Here is a 5,398-nt window from a genome sequence, read left to right as displayed (position 1 = left end):
TTATTGAATCAGGAAGAAAGCAATGATAAGGTATCTATCAATTGTTAAATTGGACCCCTTCCAAGGTAAACGTGAAGAAAGATAACATAGTGACGGAATATCAGATATAACTAAGTATAGAAATTGTCTATGGTGATTTAAATCACATCTTATTGGAGCATCTGTTACGCACTCATGCCCTATGCCTTATTGACATACACCTAATGGCAAAGCATTTATGCATATCATCCTCTTTTCAAATTCAATGTTTAAATTCTGCGTTTGGAATATTCACCTGTACATATTATACTCGTTGGCTAAAGTCAAGTCACCTATGGCAAGAACTTTGTCTCCGCCTAGGTTATATTACTCTCCGGGTTATTTAATAATGTCATACACATCATACGTGAAAGGGGAAACATATTTATTATCTAAACATAAATTAGTAGGTCAACACGTTCTCTGTGCAGGGCAAGTTGGAACAAAATTTAGCCAAAAGAGCAGAGCATTATTTCTCAGAAAGTATGCGTGTAATGAAAGGTACTATCTGCTTACTTTTCATATCCCCCCCCCCCACCGGCTCAATCTAATTCAATTAATGTTTAAACCAGGAAGAGAAGCATGGGCATTGGGAAGAGTAGAAGATTTTGGAAAGCTCATCGCAGCTTCTGGTCTGAGTTCCATTAAAAATTATGAATGCGGTATAGTCTTTAACTTCAAATTCTTTCTTGTAAATTTATCAGCTTTCCATTCTGGCAACCAGAGGATTGTGGGAAAGCGAATTACTTGGTTGCATATCATTATAATACAATCTTAAGACGACTAAACTTTCATTTAACTCGATTTTTTTATTTTTTTGGGGCCCTCAAATAAACCTTCATTTAGTGCCTATTTGGGAGAGCGATGGAAATTCTCTATAAACACATTTCACATAAACCGAGACAAAACTCCTCTCACATACTTATCTGTATTCCGTAAATCACTATTGAAGAGCTATTTATAAGCTTCTTATAAGTTGTTCCAAACGGGTTCTTAGTTGAGTCATTTCCTCCAGCATAATATCTAGTTTTCACCTATGTTTTCGTATTTTTCAATTTAGATCTATCTTCTTCGAATGTGAAGATGATGTTTTGTACGTTTTCTCTTATGCTTCTCACTTCCTTACTTATTGGTGATTGATCCTCAAGGAATTAACTAACTTGGTGCCATTTTCCAGTTCCAGAATGCTAAAGATTTGAATATAAGAATGGAAAATCATATCATCCAAAAGACGAGTCCTGAAATCATGATAGCAATTGACCAAACTGTAGGTTTTTAATATGTCAATTCCGTCGTTCCTTGCTCAATTCCTATCTTGTAAGATTTCCTTATCGCTATAAACTTCCCCGTGTCTTGCTTGCAACTTTCCGTCAAGGGCTGTCAATAGCATGGTGTAGTGTTGTTATACTGGAAGTCAAGCTCTCAAGACATTACTATTTTAAGTGATTGGCTATGTTTATTATATGATACTCCCTTCTGTTCTTTCTAAATTTTTTGAATGGGTTTAGTCTTTTTTATAAGCTAAACTTTAGAGACATTTGAACATTTAATGCATTTTTTTTTAATTTTAACCCCTAATTAATTATATGTCTCTCTCATCTCTTTTTTTCATTAATTCTTTTCATCTCTTTTTCCACTCCTTTCATTCACACTCTCCATGGACAAGGGTGTTTTGAAAAAAAATTAGTTGCATCTTTACCTTTTTGTTGTCTTTAACCAACTTTTTGATTCATGTAATTTAGTTATACGAAACTCATAAAAAGGACTAGAGGGAGTATATCATTAGCTTCATCACATCCTTTGCCATGCAAGTCTAGTTATTGATAAATACAATAATGTGCCGCCTAGGTGCCGAACCACTGATTCAGCTGTACCAGATTCTTTTGAAAGCTCCCGGAGTCCTGGGAGCACGCTTTAGCGGTGCCGGGTTTAGAGGGTGCTGCATCGCATTAGTGAAGGCTGATCATGCAGCTGAAGCTGCATCATTTGTCAGGTCAGAATATCTCAAAGTCCAGCCGAGTTAGCAAGCCGAGCAAATGAAGAAACAGCAGTTTAATATGTGAATCTGGTGATTGTGCTCGTATAATCTAGGACTCATGCTTTTGCAATTACTTTTTCATCTATCATTCTTTAAGATCACAAATGACAGCCAATTATCTCATTCTTTGTATCTTAGCCGTTTCCTTCTTTCCTCTCCTGTGTTACCTCTTGGGAGATGCTGGAACTGAGGAGGATGTAAGTTGTGATGTTAATTTTTTTGGACCATAATCCTCTACCGCACCATGGACCGAGCAGCACGGTGCTGCGCGGTTCTTGCACAGCAGAGGATGAGACCCTAAATTTTCTGTGTTTCTTTTATTAGTTCCTGTCATGAGTACAATAAACTGGGTAGATCCTAGCTCTTTCTCACTTCTGTCAATGGTTGCAAGTTGAACTAGTTTTTCTATCTTGACTTGATTAACTCAATTAATTCGGTTAATATTTGTAAATTATTTATCATTTTTTGTCAATATGTGAATTAGTTACCTGGCTCCTACATTTAGGAATAGAACGAGTGCAAAATAGTGGTTCCATATTGTTACTTTATAGTGGCATGACGCTAGCGTCCTTGTATCTTAAGCAGCTTGTTGGTTAACATGTTTTGCACTATTTCACAAGTTGCGAGTTCGAGTAGGTAGAAACCCAACATTAACATCCTCGTAAATATGAATCCGTCAGCCTTATTTTCAACTTTTTCCCCTTTAAGCCAAAAACCTGTGCTGGAGGCCCAGAAGCAAGAAGACCCTTATTTTTTCATTATTTAAGAAATAATTGATTGATGATGAAATAGCAGGTGTCATGGAGGAAAAGAAGGCTAAATTCACCTGTATTTAGTCTGGATGTTTTGAAAATTATTTTTAAAAAAATTAATAGAAGTTCGAGTTATTTTCATAGTGGCGAAAAATCAAAAACTTCGGTATTCTAATTTTCTTAGCGTCATAAAATGAAGCTTCTTTCAAGCCATCGACAGAAGCTTAAATTAAGTTTTAAAATGTTGAAAAGTTTGACGGCAGAGTTTTAAATTTTAGTCCGCTACGTATGATTAAATCCAAATTTATTGTTAGTTTACTGTTACCCTCTTTAGGCAATGTTCGATCGGCGACTGTGATCCAGAGGGAAAAAGAGGGGAATATATGTAAAACGGAATTTTTGTCTCCATGCTTGCATCTTATTTATAGTATGGTTGTTATGTTTTAATTAGAGATAAGGTATTTAAATACTTGGAAATATTCACTAAGGAGCATCTAGCATTTGGAAGTTTTTTTTTTCTCTTTATGCCTTGGAAGTCTAACGAAAGAGGGAGCATCTAGCATTTGGAAGTTTTTTTTTTTTTTTTTTATTATATGTCTTAGAAGTTTATTTTCGTAGCAAATATACTCTGATGTTATTCATCATTAAGTTTAACTATTAATTTATATGATTTGATCGACATCTTTAATAGTTAAATTTAACAGTAAATAACAGTTTAGGACAAAAATGTTATGAAATAAGACTTTTGGGACATATGAAAGCCAAAAAAATTTCAGGTGTTGTTAGGTGCTCCTTTGGGATACTTCGGGATATTTAGACACTTTATTCCTTTTAATTAATATTAAACCAATCATTAACATTTCAAATACTTGCATATTTAATTCCTGTGATTAAATCCGGTCAAGAAGAAAATTCCTTGATTGAAAAAAAATACTGAACATTAAGTTGAGTAAGAAAATAACTTTTCTTTGGCGTGGAGTTGTGAGATATTTTATTATTATTATTATAAATTATTTAGGTATTTAATTAGGAATTAATAAAATATTCTGAGTGTGGCTCATGGTCAGGAAAAAGCCCAAGCCCAATAGGGTTATGATTTTCAGTCAATAATGTATTTACTTTGATGATGAGTTTTTATAATTAAGGTTTTGACAGCTGAAACTCTTAGAGCGATACATTTAGTGAGAGAAAAACCCTATCTGCTCCTTAAAGTTCCCTGACTGGTGACGGCTGTTCCCGATTGCCATCATTGTGCCTTTCTACTAGTCAGAAGAGACATGAATCATTAATTCTTCGGACCCCAAATCTGTTTTGCAGTCCTTATCTTCTATCTTGGATCCCATATCAGTTAAGCAATAGCTATGGCAAGAGGTAACTCTAATCCTAAAGTCTTCCGCTATTGTTATAAGAAGATTCATTATGTATTATCTGGATTATATGTTTTATATATTATTTGTTTGAATCTATCTTACACGTGGCATCAAAGCCAGGTTACGTTATACTCTGCCTAATTTTATTTAATTTAACACGTTTTGTTTTTATTGGGATGATATGACTTTATATGGAATTTACCGTTGTGTTTTTTTATCGGTTCCATAAGCCAGATCAGAGATAACTAAACCGTAATCTATTTTCAAACTGTATTGGTTATTGTTTTTAATATTTGCGTATTTTCAGTGAATGGGACATGAGGAGATGAACAATTGTTCCTCCAATGATCGCCATCACCAACTCCGTTAATGTCTGGGACCCGAAATCACTGTGGTTTTTCCTTTCTTCTTTTGAGTCTGAATTGATCTGCATTTTGGCTATCTTTTTCCATTGAAATATGTTTGAATTAGTTGCTTTCATGTTTTTCGGCATTGTACTGCCAAAATCGCTGCCTAAAATGCTAGAAAACACGTCTTTAACACCGGAAATAGACCGGGCCGCCGGAAAAAAAAAAAGGCAGAATCTGGCAGCCATGCAAGGGATGCGAACCGAGTCCAATGTGAGTCAGGAGTCAGGTTAACCTAACTCGACTCCATGTGGAAAACCACCGAAACCTGAAACGACATCATCTGGACTGATTTGGGAGTCTCTGTTTTAACCCGATACGACACCGTTTTGCCTATTAAGTGAAACGCACCATTTCACTAATTCAGGTTTAATGGGCTGAACCATTTTGGGCTACGATCTGGGATTTTTTTTTAAAAAAAAAATTTATTTAATTATTTTTTTTAATTTGGGCCAAACGGGTTTTTTTGGGGCTGCCATTTTTTTTAAATTTTGAACTTGGGCCAAGAAAGATTGGGTTTCTACAAGTTTTTCAACTTTTTTTTCTCTCTTTTCTCGGTCTGGGCCTCCTTTGTTTGGGCCACTCTGTTTCATTCAAAATTTTTTTTTTTGCATAGTAACGTTACAGAATTGTTTGGGCTTATTTTTTGGACAGAAATTAATTTTTGGTCTCTGTTTGCTTTTGGGCTTCAGTTTTGGGCCTAAACAGTGTTGATTTTATTGTTTGGAATTTGGTTTTGGGCTCTGTTTGATTCAGCTTCTGTTTGGTTTAATTTAATTTTCAGAATTTGTTTATGTTGAATAAACCATTAAT

The 5,398-nt window shown here is 34.9% G+C and overlaps 1 pseudogene; it reads left to right on the top strand.

Annotated features, from left to right (window-relative positions):
- Positions 1–444: 444 nt before the first annotated feature.
- LOC114734673 (galacturonokinase-like) lies at positions 445–2,204 on the top strand (annotated as a pseudogene).
- Positions 2,205–5,398: the final 3,194 nt, after the last annotated feature.

This window comes from Neltuma alba, unplaced genomic scaffold, assembly GCF_004799145.2.
Source record: "Neltuma alba isolate B1F8T4 unplaced genomic scaffold, ASM479914v2 tig00013125_pilon, whole genome shotgun sequence".
NCBI classification, from domain to species: Eukaryota; Viridiplantae; Streptophyta; class Magnoliopsida; order Fabales; family Fabaceae; genus Neltuma; species Neltuma alba.
This window is presented reverse-complemented; position numbering and strand designations above follow the sequence as displayed.